Below are 16265 nucleotides of genomic sequence, written 5' to 3' on the forward strand. Positions count from 1 at the left end.
AATCTCTCCTGCGAATCCTCTCCTGTCCAGACCTCACCCATCTCCCAGGCAGAGAAGCCTGTGGCACGTTGTATGTATCTCTGTCGATAGTGCTTTTCAACATTGGGTTGTAATTATTTAACAGTTTACCCTACAAATTTGAGCACCCCCAAAACAAAGACCATGAGTTATTCATCTTCATATCACCAGCATCAAGGAAGCATTTGGTTAAATGCTTTGCTCATTGTCTACTAGGTACCACATAAATAAGTAATCATCCATATTCTTGATATGGCTTCAGTAATTAAGTCCATTGCTCACTCCCTTGGTGTATATGACAACAAATATGAGGCTAGATTCCTTAATTTTCCCTGACATTTCCATTCATTCTCTCTTTCACTATGCTCTACGTTTTACGAGTTTCTAGATCCGAATGGGTCTTGTCTTCATGTATTAAAATCATAGCACTTTAATAATCTGGTAAGTAAATTAGAAACTATCAGTTCTAATACCTCCCCTTTTTCTTGCAGCAATTCCTCATTGCTTTTGTTGTTGTTAGTGCAACTGAGTCGATTCCAAATCCTAGTGACCCTATGTCCAGTAGAGTAGAACCCTGCCCGGTCTTTTTGTGCCATCCTCTCACCTTCTGCAGCTCTATCAGGCAGTGCTCCTCTGCTATTCATAAGGTTTTCATGGCCAATTTTTTTCAGAAGTAGGTGACCAGGTCTTTCTTCCTAGTCTGTCTAGACTGAAGCTCTGCTGAAACCTGTCCACCATGGGTCACCCTGCTGGTATTTGAAATACCGGTAGCATAGCTTTGAGCATCACAGCAATGTGCAACTGTCACGGTATGACACAACCAATGGACGGGTGGTGTGGTTCCCTGACCAGGAAACGAACCTCAGCCAAGGCAGTGAGAGTGCCAAATCTTAACCACTAGACCACCAGAGCTGGCCTTCCTCATTGCTTAATAATAGTAATATTTATGGCCATTGTTTGAGAATGCACTATATGCCGTACTGTTTAATATGCTTTACATGTATTAACTCATTTAATATTTAGAAAAATCTTATGAGGTACTATTATATTATTCCAATTATATAGAGAGTGAAAGTGAAGCACAGAGAGGTTATGCATCTTGCCCAAGGTCATTCAGCTACTAAAGGACAAAGCCAGGATTCAAACCCAGGCAGTCTGGCTTTAGTGCTTAGAACAAAAGAATGCTTCAAGTGTGTTTTCTTGTGTATTTAAGAACAAAAAAATAAAATAAATAAATGTTTGAAAGATGGTTGATCATAAGGTTCCTTTCAAAAGGAAAATATAGCTGGGTATTGACGAGGTATGAGCTCATGCACCCAGCCTCCACACTGGGCCGGCCCAGCCCCTCTCCCTTCCCATCAACCTGAAGAGAGTCCCAGAGACTATGGAGCTGCCAAGCACATTTACCCTTTCTCACTGCTGGCCAAACAACAAGTAGTATAAACAAGGGATTAATCAAGAAAATAATACTGAGCATCTGTTGCTAGAAGGCTCTGAGGAATAGGAAAATAGAAGACATGATGGAAGTCCTTGAAAAGCATCCAATCGAAGGGCTGTATGAACAGGCATTAGAACACCGACATGAACAGACAGGCTAAATGTTGAAAATATACATATTGAAATTTCCTGCTTTAACCCACTAACTTCTCAACTAGGGTGAGCAATGAAGGCATCCGAACTAGGTCTTATGGGCTAGACCTCAAACAGAAGGAATGCAAATGGAAGTAAAGGCATTTTAGACAGAAAAGAAGCCCATGTGAGCAAGTCCATGGGAACAGTAAACACTGGATTGAGCTGGTGCAGAGTAGATGCTTGATGGTCTTAGATGACAGCTAAAAAGGTAGGTTGGATCCAAACCAAACAGAACATGGAATATCACACTGAGGAAGAAAACTAGCCTCCAGGCACTGAGAAGTTCCCAAAACCTGAGCAGGAGAACGACATGAGCAAAGAGTACAATAGGAAGACTCATCTGGTTTGATGCGTCAAACTAATGGAGGGAGAAGAGTGATGCATAGACAGAAAAATCAGTTAAGAGACTTTTGCAATAATCACGACTGAAATATTGCTTTGGGCCAGAGCATTGGCAAGAGGAAATTTGACAAAGGGTAGATTTGATTCATTACGAACCTAACAGGAACAAGTGTTGATACCAGATAGAGTGTGGGGAGAGGATATTTGAAGATGTGGTCAAAATTTCCAACCTGGGGTCTCACTAAAATCAACAGCAAAGTCAATGATGAGCAAGACAGCAGTGTAGAGTTGTGGGTTTGTTTCATTTTGCCTGGGAAGGATGTACAGAGAATTCACTTTTAGGACAAGCTACGTTGACCACAAAAATGGAGCTCTTAAACATGCAAATGAAAACACAGAGCTTGTCTACAGAGAGATTTTAAAGTCATCAAACAATTTAGGAGCAAAGCCCCAAAGCATGAACTGAAATCAGTTTCTTTTCCTTGTAACATTTTAGAATGAGTTAAAGGATATGTGGCAAGAAAGAAGAGTCCTATGGGGATTGCAAATGATTTTTTTTCCAAGAAGTTGAACAATGAAAGGAATTACAAGAGCAAAAATGGTACATTTTAAGGGTTGCAGAGTCAAAAGATATTTTTATCTTACATATAATATTGAGGATACCTACAAACTTTTGAAAGTAAAAGGCGACAGTACCAAGGAATGAGAGACGGAAGATACAAATGGAACAGACTCTATCTGAGTCTATCCTGAGCAAAGCCCAGAAAAGGAGACGGGACCAAAAGTACAAGCAGAAGCAACAGGCCCCACTTCATCCGAAATAGTAGGAAAAATGAATTTAAAAGAATGGGTGACTAAATAAAGAAGTTTTTTTGAAGAAGATTTGCCCTACGCTAACATCTGTTGCCAATCTTCCTCTTTCTTCTTTTTTCTCCCCAAAGCCCCAGTACACAACTGTATATCATAGGAGTAGAGTGATAGCTCTTCTATCTGGGACACTACCTCTGCATGGCTTGATGAGCAGTGAGTAGGTCCGTGCCCAGGATCTGAACCGACAAACCCCAGGCCACCGAAGCAGAACGTGGGAACATAACCGCTATGCCACCTGGCCGGCTCCAATAAAGAAGTTTTTAAGAAGAGTCGAGTATGGTAACAGGGAAGTACAGTGTGGTGAGAATGAGAGAAAAGATTACTAAGCTCTCAGTGGTTAGCTTTGATTTTCTCTGTAAATTAAGTGGCAAAGTTGTTATCTGAGTGATAAGAGGCAGCATGGAATAAAGACCAAGATCGCAGGGGCCGGCCCTGTGGCTTAGCGGTTAAGTGTGTGCGCTCTGCTACTGGCGGCCCGGGTTCGGATCCCGGGCGCGCACCGATGCACCGTTTCTCCGGCCATGCTGAGGCCTGAGGCCGCGTCCCACATACAGCAATTAGAAGGATGTGCAAGTATGACATACAACTATCTACTGGGGCTTGGTGGGTGGGGAGAAGAGGAGGATTGGCAATAGATGTTAGCTCAGAGCCGGTCTTCCTCAGTGAAAAAAGGAGGATTAGCATGGATGTTAGCTCAGGGCTGATCTTCCTCACCAAAAAAAAAAAAAAAAAAAAGACCAAGATTGCAGAAAAACATTTGGAAGAGTCACCGTGGGGGAAATGCAATAAAGAGTCCCAAACCAATGATGAAAAGGGTTTCCATGGAGCAGCGAACCCCACTTGTGGGCAAAGAGCATGCTACATACCCCTTAGCAGCATAAGATTAGCATCACAAAAGGTCAGAGGGCAAAGCATTAGGATAATAAAGATGGCAACCTGGAAGATGATGGTTATGGACTGAATGTTTGTGCCCCCCAAAGTCATATGTTGAAACTCTAATCCTAATGCATGGTATTTGGAGGTGGGGCCTTTGGGAGGTAATTAGATCATAAGGATTGGGCCCTCACAAATAGGATTGGTGTCCTTATAAGAAGAGGCCAGAGAGGGAGCTTGCCCTCTCTCCACCATGTGAGGACATAAGAAAACAGCCATCTGCTGTTTGCAACATAGAAGAGAGTCTTCACCAGAACTCAGCCATGCTGGCACCCAGATCTCAGACTTTCAGCCTCCAGAACTATGAACAATAAATTTTTGTTGTTTATAAGCCACCCAGTCAATGATATTCCGTTATAGCAGTTCAAATGGACTAAGACAACGACCATAGGTCCAGTCAGAATCCTGAGTCTATCAATATGCTGACAGTCAAAAAAAAAAAAAAAAAAGAATGGAATTTAGGGACCAGTGGTTATAAACAAGTCAAAGGATACGTTCAATTAAGTGATGGTAAGGAAAGATTGAGCCATATAAATCGTATTCAAGAGAAGAAGACACAAATTTGAGAACTGAGAATTAGAAAGGTCTCAAGATATAGTAACTTCAACAGGTAACTGAGGAGAAAATGAGATCAAGGACAAGCTCTCACGGATCCCCAACATGGTACCTAATGGTGCTCCCACAGGATTTAGAGGAACCCTATGACCCACGTGTGAAGCTAATGGAGGATGAGGAAGGAAGATCCTGAATGCCTGCGGATGTGGTGATAATGTGGGAAGACAGCAGAAATGAATGTAGTTGACTACAAAGAAAGAGATTCTTAAATAACAGTGGTGGGAAATAAGGGCTAAGATGGGGCACGGAGAAATGAGAAGCAGTCCTTCCTTTTCTAAGGAAGTCTGGAGAAATGAGAGGAAGGAGTCTCCACAAGAGGAAGATTCCAGAAAAGAGGCATCATGGCCTGCAATCCAGATTTCATTACAGCTCAGTACTGGTCCTCATTAAATGTTGAGTTAATAAATGGCAAAAAGATGGAAGAAGCAGTTGTAAAGAACTAGCAGCAACTTTGTCACTAACATAGCTTTCTCCTGACACCTAGGGAACCTAAGAGACAGAGTGGAGAGCATGGGGAAGTAAGGAGCTGAGTTCTTAAAGATGATTACTAGACTATCAGTAGGTGTAGGATAAGCTTTGCATCTAGGGCAACAAAGATGGGTAACAGATGAAGGAAGCATGAAACTGGCAGACTGGGAGGCAGCACAAAACTGGGGAATTGGGGGATCAAAGGCTTTATTTGGGGTCAGGCCCAGCTTTAGATCCTGATTCCATCACATGTTAGTTTTAAGAGTTTCTCGCCTCACCTCTTTGCTCCCTTAAACTCCTAGCCTGTGAGCTTCCAAATCATTCCAACTACATATGGCTGTTGCAAGGAGTAAATGAAATAATGAATACTTGTAAAGCACAAGGCTGAAATGTCCTAAGTATACAGAAACAATGACAAAAATAAATGATAGCTATTATTACTTGAAGGGAGGAGGCTCAGACAAAGGCTGTGAGAAGTGAAGGCAGCCTGTGGGTGAGGGAGAGAAAAAGAACAACTGTACAACAGCAAGCGCCCTGATATATGGGGCTTTTAAACCTTAAGTGTAAGTGTACTCAATTGGCAGTGGGGAGTTTGTTTTGATTAAGATGCTTGCTCTATTTATATGTAATGCTAATGCTTTGTCACTTGAAAATTCTGCACTTTAAAATCCTTCTTGTCTAAGCCTTAGATACAGGCAGGAGGCGTAGTGGAAAGCACTGGCCTACCCCGAGGGAGCCCTCCACTGTGGTTTCTCACTGGCTAGGTAAAGATGATGTTTCAGCTGCTTTGTTTCTCTAATGGTGCCAGGTAAGTAATATTTCATTCCTAATAAGGAACAAAAGAAAAAAAATTATTTCTAAAGTTGTGTCTAAAACATATTACTCTTTTTGCTAAATTGCTACAGGAGAATGGTTATTTTAATTTGGTTATACTTGTTACTAATAAACTTTGGGGAAAAAAAGTAGTATCTTGGAAAAATACCAAAAGATAGTCTTAGCACCTCTCGCCCTGAAGCATGCCAACATTCTCTCATTCCACGTTTAATTTGAAAGAAAATTAAAGAGATACCCATGACAACTTGGCTGAACTTTATAGTTGTGATAGCCAGTCAAGAAGCCAAGGAATGTGAAAGCCGTGCAGCTCCGTCAGGGCTGTCCAGGCAGGAACGAGGAAAGGAAAGGAGTCTCGGAGAGGCAAGAACGCTCCAGAGAAAAGTGAAATGAAAGAGCCACTTGTGCAAAACATTGTTTTAATGACCAGAAATCTTAAGGGACGTTATATGGTTGGAACCACATTTGAATTGTTATCCGTAGCAACTTTCGAGAAAAAATGCTCAGTATTTCACTAAAAACTTTAATACAAAAGCAATGTTTTTACTGTCTTATCAGTAACAATCACTTCTAGCACATTGCCTGACACCCAGTAGGAATTCAAGAGACCTTTGCTCAATGAATCCGTGTCCCATAAAGAGCTGATATGTCCCAATGCACAATTCTAAAGTGGGCTTACAAACAGTCATAAATTGCCAGTAATTCTGCGACCCAGAAAGAAAGATATGAATATTTAGGAAGTGATCAAGATGTGGAAAATTCTCTGATTTTAGAGGTCAAGAAGTAAAATTAATATCTATTCTTCTAATTCCTCAAAAAGCTATTAGAAGGTAAATTTAAGTTCAAACACAAAAGTTTCTCTCGATGACAAAGCCCATGTATTAAACACCTGGGTTCAAAATCCAAAGGCTCTCAAAACATTAATTCCTTTCTCCCTTTCTTATATAACATGATACATTCAAGAATGTAAGAAGTATGTTTCATTCATTATTTACAAATACCAAAACTCACAAGTATTAAAACTTTTTTGAGGAGGAGGGGGCCTTGGGCAGGGGGAGACATGTCTGTTCCACATGTAGCTGCAACACAAGCTCAGCTGAATTATGTTCACCTTTTCTAGACATTAGAAGATAGCCATCTCGTCTGTGTATGTTACACTGATATATACATCTTAAACAGTAAAAGATTTTTTCCTGCATCTACCTAAGTGAGTTGCAAGAGAAAACATGTGAACAATTTGCTAACTGCTTACTCCATTCAGACTGCCATCGAGTCAGCACTCCAGGATACATGTATATGGTTGGAATTAAACTGTGTAATATAAAACACAGTTACATTTTAAATCTCTTTCCTACCTTGCCATCTTTATTCACTGAAGTGAAGACTCCCTGTATCTCAGGTTCACATAAATAAATATTCAATAAAACATGAAACACCTCTTATCTTGAAGAGGCAAAAACCAAGACAGATCAAGTCCAGTGCTAAATGATCCCTATTCCAGACAGTGCAAAGGATGGCAGTGGCTGCCTGAAGAAGGCTCGCCTGCGTACGTTCCACAGAATATGGAAACCATTTGTTAATGAGCAGCCATGATTTAGGCCTAGGGCCTTATGAAAAGAAAACGTTTATACATTTGCAGAACAGTATAATAAGATTTCACAAACGCAAGGATAAAATGTGCTATCATTTATCTTGGATTATAATATCTGGGGTTTGATTGCCTTGTGAAAGGTCCACATCAAGAACAATTATAGATTTTTCTCACACCACATACACCATAAAACATTTAACAAGTACTTCTTTTAGACTATTCAAGAGATCACAAAGGAATAAGATTGTCTATTCAGTGGTAGACAAAACCATTAAGATGTGAATATGATATGATATATAGGGGAAAAATAAAGAACACTAAGACTAGCAATGAAAACGGTCATTGGTCATTTTTTTACAACATTAGTTTAGAGAAGGAACAACCTTATATCATATCTGGCCATGTAAATTTCTGTCTTGGGTTAAACTTGGCACCTTGTGACAAAAGCCTTGTTTGCAAAACACCACTCTCCTCTCTGCATGGGCGCACCAATGGTCTGAAACACTGCACGGCTCCAGCTCCTAATTATAGCCTGGCCCAGTGTATCGATGCAACTTGGCCCAATTATACATGAAATGGACAAGAATTTAAATATTCATCCTACGAATTCCTCTCCTAATACAAGTGTCAAGCATAATTCACATTATAGCCTTTCTAGAAATAAACCATTTGAGTATGTAGACAAAACACTAAGCTTTTACCTAGTCAGCAGACATAATTGAAAAAAATATCCTAATCATTTGCAAGGATAACAGTTTATTCCAAGTGTCTGGAGAGAAAAAAAGTCAAGAAAGGTAACAAGACGGAGAAGAGGAAAAGGGGGAAACAGCAAATCTGGAGCCTGTAAGCCGCACGAGTCAGGATCAGACAGTAGTGGCTGGAGACGTGAGTGTTGAGCAGGACTCAGCAGCCAGGAAGCCATTTCTTTGCCAGTGGTCACCCTATAGAAGCAGGATAGCATTTAGGAATATTTGTATCACCCTCCTGCCCTTCAGTATTACTTAATATAACCTATGGGCATTATCCAGGAAATGAAACATTATTAATAAATGTGAAATTTAATCATGTACCAGAAAACACTATTCAAAGCTTTTGATCTTATTATAAATATTTAAATTGCAGTCTTGAATACTGTTTATGTCAAAGGCCATGCCAAGTATATTAAGGGGAACTTTGGGGAATTTGTGACCTCATGTCTTGTCAGCAGAAGTGCTATCTTCTGATAACGAAGAATTTGCACACCTCACCGTACATATTCCTTAAAACACCTCAGGAAAATTCTTGAAATGCTGCTGGGCAGTATGCTCCTTCTCACTCAGTGAATAACTTGGTAAAGTAAGAAAGTGGATGCAATTTAAGGGGAAGTCTGTGGTCCACTGTATTTATAATATTCACCCAAGGTAATGGGACAAGTTAAGGGATGTACGCCATAAAGATTTTTCTTCCTTCTTTTTTATAAAGAGAAAATATCTACATACAAGGGATCTGCTTCTGTGTGTTTGCTAAATAATTCTGCAGAAAATTAATGACAGCTAAAACTGTTTTGTCCTTACCATGTGCTAAGTACTACAACAAACACTTTTTAGGTATCACTATCTAATCCTTACTGTTACCCTAAGGACATAGGTACTATTAACATCCATTTAACAGATGGGAAAACAGGCCAAGAGAGACTGAGTAACCTGCCTAAGACATACAGCTTAGACCTAGGATGCTATCCATTAAGCACCCTGCCTCTCTTTATATGCCTCATGTCAACTTATGAGAAAGAAGATCCTGAGGGACTTTTAAAAAGCAAATTCCAGGGCCACCGGGAAGGGGAGTGGAGCTAACATGTCAACATCTAGTCACTTTTACATCCCACACTAGACTTCATGATAACACAATAGTTAAAATTAGAAATAACAGAAAGTCAGAAGAACAATGAAATTATAGAAAATCTACTGGAGTCAGAAAAATAAATATATTTAAGAAAGAATTATATCAATTTTTCGAAGTTCCAACACTTAAAATAATCATTTTCATCTACCTAGAATCTTGGCTTTCCAAAATGGCTCATTCTCTAGAGTTACAAATAGCTTAGGCTTTATTGTACCTTTAAATCCCTAATGTTTAGAAAGAGCACAAAAAGCTGTTTCCATTTTTTTTTTTTTTACCCCAAGCTGGGAATTACAAAACTTAAAAAAATTTCTGTCTTGTACATAATTCCAAAATCTCAGGAAAAAAACCGCACACTAGACAACTCACTGCTCTACTTTTTCCACTACAGTCAGTCAACATCAGGAAATCTTCAGTACCCTCCAAACCACTTGATTTTCCAAGATATATTTGTTTTATATTTATTGCATTTTCAAATAGAATTTCCACAGCCCAGAAAAAGCCTTCCAATGAAGACAAATTGCTTTTTACTTCTACATATTCAAGTGCTGGATTGTTAGCTTTCATAAGATTTTTCGACTTGAAGAATAGATCAGTTAATTATTATAATGCTTAATTCTAAAAAGAGTTTATACAAGAGTAAAACTCATCCTTTTGGATAATTTGTCACTTACTTAATAGGACCACACTAAGTAGCTATAGTTTACCTACTAAAAATGAGTAACAAAAGTATGTATCTATAGATTGATGAAGAAATATGGCAAAATGTTAATTTTTGATTCTAGGCTGTGGGTATGTGGATATTTTACTATTCTTTTTACGTTTCTGATTATTTCCAGTTTACCAAAATTAAAAGTGACAAACGCTTTTTAAAAGTAACAAAAGAAGGCAAGGTGGCATTAATAAACCCCACTTGGAATGAACAAAGCCCGGAAATAAGTTGCAAGCGTGAACAAATGAAGGTCTCCAGGGAAAACTGCTGCCACTCCCTGGTAAACGCTGAACAGGACCCGAGAGCTGGCTGGGCTGGATAATCTGCTCCCATCTCACCACCCTGCGCACTTAAAAAAACAAACAAGACAAAAGAAGAGGCCGATATAATACATTCTAGGAAATCATGGAGAAAAGTGAGTTACCTACATCTTCAAGGACAGAAGAATCACCTGGGGAAAAAATGTTGCTCAGCCGCTTTCTCCTGGGTTCCCTTTTACTGACTTGAACCTTGAGATTCCTTCCTGGGAGATTAATTACAGGGATGGCTACGCAACATGCCACAGATGAATCCAGAAGAGAAGACCTTCTTACACCATGAAATCAAAGCCACATGTAGGGATGTGTGTGAGCGCTGGAGAACGCTGCAGGGCTTCCAGCAACGAGCAATGCTCCTCCAGCCCTCCTGCACCCCAGCCCCACCAGTAACACATTTGGCGAAAAAAGAAAAATTCATTGAAATGTTAAGGGAGAGAATAAAAACTGGGAGTTGATTTTTTAAAAACGCTCATCTAAATTCAAAATAGGATGCCTATTACTATAAAACAATCTAGACAGTGTGTCACTGACAGTCACCAAGTTGAGAGTGAGAGCTGCAGAGGCAGTTTAGAGGAGGGAAAAAAATTAAGACTCCAAATTTAGCACAGTTAAGGTTTGGGGTTGTGGGGCTCCATCAGCAGAAAAAAAAGGCTGCAAAGAAATTTAAGTTGTCATTTGAACTGGCAGCTTCTTGCAGTGTACAGAAAGTGTGGGTGCTAAGATATCAAATGATTTAAAAGAAGTTTTTAAAAATACTAGCTATTGCCTAAAATCCTCGTCAATAAAAATAGCAACGCATAGAGAAAACGCATGAACGTTTTGAGAGTCGGACTGAGAGGTCCGGGTCTTATCAGGGCTGTGATTTTTGAAGGACAAGTGGAACGGCCAAAGTAGATTTGAATATCATTCCAATAAATGAAGCAGACAGACAGACAGGGAGTCGGTCATTAGAGACAGAAAGGGTAGTAACAATCAACAGGAAGCCGAGAGAGATTCAAGGGCTACAGTGACGGTGAGAGCCGGGGCCCATCGGGAAGGAACTCGAACCCAGGACTCCTGCCTCTCAAGTCAGCATTTTCTACTGACCTATCACCAAAGAACTCAAATCACATCAACATCAAGTTCTGGAAATCTACTATTGCTAGCATAGTGCCTATAGCTAATACTGCGTTGTATACTTAAAATTTGCTAAGGGAATAGTTCTTAAGTGTTCTTACCACAAAATAAATAATAATAAGGGGGCCGGCCCGGTGGCGCAAGCGGTTAAGTGCGCGCGCTCCGCTGCAGCGCCCCGGGGTTCGCTGGTTCGGATCCCGGGCGCGCACCCGACGCACTGCTTGGCAAGCCATGCTGTGGCGGCGTCCCATATAAAGTGGAGGAAGATGGGCACAGATGTTAGCCCAGGGCCGTCTTCCTCAGCAAAAAAAAAAAAAAAAAAGAGGAGGATTGGCGGATGTTAGCACAGGGCTGATCTCCTCACAAAAAAAAAAAATAAATAAATAAATAATAATAATAAAGGGTGGGAGGAAACTGGGAGGTGACGGAGATGTCTTTGTCCTTGATGGTGGGGATGGTTTCACGGATGTATACTTATTCCCAAACTCACCGAACTGTATACATTAAATATGTACAGCTTTTTACATGACAACTACATCTCAATAAAATGGTGATTTTTAAAATCACATGCACAACCAGGATTAAGTAAATTTAATTTTGTTTCAAGTATTTTCTTTGGGCATTTCCATTCTAGTTCTTTGGTAATCTATATAAAACTAGGCAATGTGCATGTTAAAATATTGGTTTTTATGTATAATTTTTAAAAATTAAAAATGCTATGATAATATAAAAAGGAAAATTTTAGCTTTTGCAGCTGGTGGAGTATTTCTAATGTGACTCATTTTCACGGTGAAATAAACTATTTATATAAAACTGGATCATGCAGGAACTGGATCATCTAGAAAGCCAGGAAATTGAACATAGGCTGACTCTGAGTTCTAGAATAACATGTTTCTATGAACTTTTTACTTTTCATAAGGTATATTTTGCACGCTAGCTAGCAACATTCGGTATCTCTAAGTATGCATTTCTGTTCTTCACCAGAAGCAGCCACCGTACAAGAAAAAGTTCCTTTCTCTGAGAAATTCAAACTTACCTATGATTTTGAACAGACTTCCAACAGGGATGTATCCCACAGCACCATCTTCAACAATGCCAGATTAATAAAACGGTATCTTTTCTCTAACTCCTATGTATTTTAGAAGCACCTTAGTGGTTCATTGGAATTAGAGCGAATTTTAAAAAGACACTGTTTCAGGGAATCTTTCAAAACCATGAATAGAGAATTTATTAGAGACCTGGTGTGGAAGCAAATGAGCAAGAAGATGTCCCACAGAGTAAACAAGTGGAAAATTTAATTAGCGGCAGCTAATGGTCACTGCACGCTTGCTCAGTGCCAGGCACCATTCCAAAGGCTTGACATGTAACCTCCCTTTAATTCTTACAACAAAATTATAAGGTGGTAACTACTATTACTCCTGTTTTACGAATAGCAAGACTGAGGCAGAGAGATGAGAAATAATCTGATCAATGTTATAGAGTAATTAAGAAATGAAAGAATTTTGAGTGCAAAAATTTGGACCAAATGAAGAAATATTCATAGAAATATTAATTTTATTGTTGAAAGGACTCTTAGGTACATTTAGTCCAAACCTTTTAATTTAAATAGGGGAGATGTCTGGTCAAAAAAGTCTAATTTAAGTTCTCTCATACACACACATTCTCCTTCCCTCCCTCCCTCTCTCTTTCTCCCCCCCCCACACTCTCTCTCCGTCTCCCTCACACACATTCTCCCTCCCTCTCTCTCTCACATACACACATTCTCTCCCTCTCTCTCACACACACACATTCTCTCCCTCTCTCTCTCACACACACACATTCTCTCCCCCCATACACACAAATTCTCTACCACTCTCTCACACACATATTCTCTCCCCGTCTCTCACACATTCTCTCCCTCTCTCCCACACACACACACACACACACACACACTCTCCCTCCCTCTCACACGCACATTCTCTCTCTCCCTTTCTCACACACACACGTTCTCTCCCCCACTCTCACATATACACACTCCTTCCCTCACACACACACACACTCTCCCTCCCTCTCTCACAAACACACATTCTCTCCTTCCTTCTCTCACACACACATTCTCTCCCTCCCTCTCTCTCACACACATTCTCTCTCTCTCGCACACACACACATATTCTCTCCCCTCTCTCTCACATACACACATTCCCCCCCACACAACATATTTTCTCCCTTTCTCTCTCTCACATACATTCTCTCCCTCTCACACACACACTCTCTCACTCACACTCTCTTCCTCCCTCACCCACACACACTCTCTCTCCTTGACACACACATATTCTCTCTCTCCCTCACATTCCCCGTCCTGAAACCACCCCCCACACACACACACACAATCATTCTGTGGCAGAGCTGGTGAAGAGTTACTTGTCAGGGCTTATTTAGGTGGGGCAGGGAGCTGCACACAGCCGCTCCGACCAGAGAACGTGCACCTTACCAATGACTTTAGAATGTGAGTAGGAATAAAGGACTCAGATGTTATATATTCTAGGTCTTAACTGGGGTACTGAGCCTGTATATCTGGATCTTCTAATAGATCATAAACCTGGGCCATCTGCTGCCACCAATCCATCCTGTTTTCATGTGGCTTGCAGGGTGGGCTTCTTACAGAAGGGCGCCCACAGCTAGTAGTAGCACACTCCTCCACCCCCACCACGCCTGCCCAGAAACCGCGTGAGCAGGAATCATTACTCTCCTCTTACCCATGCTCCTCCATGCCCAGAATTTCAAGGCTTCCAACAAATTAAAAACAGGTTCTCTTCTTAAAAGGGTTAAAAATCCTTAATCTTGACCAAAAATCCTTTCCATCATCAACAGTACAATGCCAGACAATGCCCTTTCCCTAGAGCCTATAGACATTTCTAGAAGGAATGTCACCAGATCCTAACCCCAAACTAAGGTTTCTATCACTAGGCAAGCACGATAATCTATTGAACCTTGAACACCATGGAATTTCACTATATAATAAAAGCAGACATTACTTCTCTGTTGTATCAATTAAGAAATTCTTAAAAGTTCAAACATATTGGGCATAACAATCAGTAAGAAATAAAGGGAAGAAATTTTCAGTATTTTCTAGTTATAGGCATGTCACTATACAAATGATTGGCTATAGCCTAACATGTGAGCTGTTATTAAATTCTATACTTTCAGTGTGAAATCACTGTGCTGTACCTTGGGTATAGGTTTTGAAAATATCCGTGACTAAGAAATGTAAGGGTGGCTTTATAAATAGTGAATATCTTAGGTTTAAGAGTTAAGGCCCCATTTTCATGAAATCTTTTTCTAGAGCCTTATCCACTCCTTCACCTCTGAACCCAAAAGACATTTCCTGTCTGCATCATTCTTTCTGCGTTCCATCTTGAATTGTTTACATACTGCTATTTATATTCTACATTTATTGGTTCAGAGAAAATTTCCTTCATACCCCCCGACAGGCTAAGCATTGTACTGAGCACTGGTGACACAATGTGAACAAGGTCCCCACCCCTTTGGATCTTATGTTACATAAGCTGTGGTGGGGATAAGAGGGTCTTTATCGCTTAGGGCAAGCAACTCTAGCTTTATTTTCCCCTCCAGCTTTACTGAGGTATCATTAACAAATAAATTTGTAAGATATTTAAAGTGTACAGAGTGATGATTTGATACACATACACATTGTGAAAGGATTCCTCCCATCCAGTTAATAAATATATCCATCATCTCAGAAATTGACTCTTTTTTTTTTTTGGTGAGAACATTTAAATTCTACTCCTGGCAAACTTCAACTATACAACACAGTGTTATCAACCATAGTCACCATGTTACACATTAGATTCTGAGACCTTATTCATCTTATAGCTAAAAGTTTGTCTCCTCGACTAACCTTTACCTATTTCCCCCACCCCCCAGCAACCATTTTTCTACCCTCTGTGTCTGAGTTTGACTTTTTTTTTTTTTTTTTTCAGATTCCACACATAAGTGATACGATGCAGTATTTGTCTTTCTCTGTGGGGCTTATTCCACTTAGCATAATGCCCTCCAGGCTCATCCACATTGTCCCAAATGTCAAAGTCTCAGTGGCTTAACACAAAAGAAGTTTGTTTCTTGCTCACACAGGGTCCACTGCAGACATGCAGCAGGGAGACTTCCACAGGGTCATTCAGGGACCCAAGCTTTTTTCACTTGGTGGTGGGGGACCAGGGGCTCAGAGAAGGGGGCTAGATCCTCTGCACCAAGTTGGCCAACTCAAGACGAGTGCGAGACCCTTCCATAGGAGGTTTACTGGGGTCAGGACTAGAAGGAGTAAATACATTACTTCCTCACACTGTCAACTACAAAACTCAGGCCCACGGCCATACCTAACTCCAAGGGAGGCTGAGAAACAGTCTAGATATACACCCAAGAGGCAAAACAAATGGGTTTTGATGAATACACAGAGTTCTCTGCTGTTAGAAAAAAGAGAAAAGTCTAGCATGTTTAAGAAATAAAGAGAGGTCAGTGCGGCGGCATAGCAGTTAAGTTCACGTGCTCAGCCTGGGGTTCACAGGTTCAGATCCCGGGCGCCAACCTATGCACCACTTGTCAAGCCACACTATAGCAGGTGTCCCACATAAAGCAGAGCAAGGTGGACACAGATGTTAGTTGATATAACAGAGCAGGGCTGGGACTGGGGTGAGGTGAGCGAGGCTCCTATGGTACAAAATGCAAGAGTCTCTCGCTCTCAGGCTTGGGCAAGTACACTCCTTAGATTTGTGCCATAGGCCCCTCTCCTCCTCCACCCTTCCTGGCCTTGATAGTTTAACTGCAGAAAATGGAGAGAGAGCGAGAGAGAGAAATGCACTGCTTTAGATACAGTTATCAGGAAAGGAGCTTGTCATGAAAAGGATGGGGAAGTAGCTTTCTAGACAGACTAACACCAGCAAATGCA

At 40.6% G+C, this 16265-nt stretch overlaps 1 protein-coding gene and 1 long non-coding RNA gene across 2 annotated transcripts in view; one reads left to right on the forward strand and one right to left on the reverse strand.

Annotated features, from left to right (window-relative positions):
• RSPO2 (R-spondin 2) overlaps window positions 1-16265 on the reverse strand; it is a 155764-nt gene that overhangs the window by 121695 nt on the left and 17804 nt on the right. The window lies entirely within an intron of this gene.
• LOC131419545 (uncharacterized) lies at window positions 77-11421 on the forward strand. The gene is made up of 3 exons (XR_009223274.1): window positions 77-827; window positions 5562-5686; window positions 10018-11421. It is a non-coding gene; the product is annotated as an uncharacterized LOC131419545 (long non-coding RNA).

The sequence above is a fragment of the Diceros bicornis genome, chromosome 21, assembly GCF_020826845.1.
Source record: "Diceros bicornis minor isolate mBicDic1 chromosome 21, mDicBic1.mat.cur, whole genome shotgun sequence".
Classification (NCBI taxonomy): domain Eukaryota; kingdom Metazoa; phylum Chordata; class Mammalia; order Perissodactyla; family Rhinocerotidae; genus Diceros; species Diceros bicornis.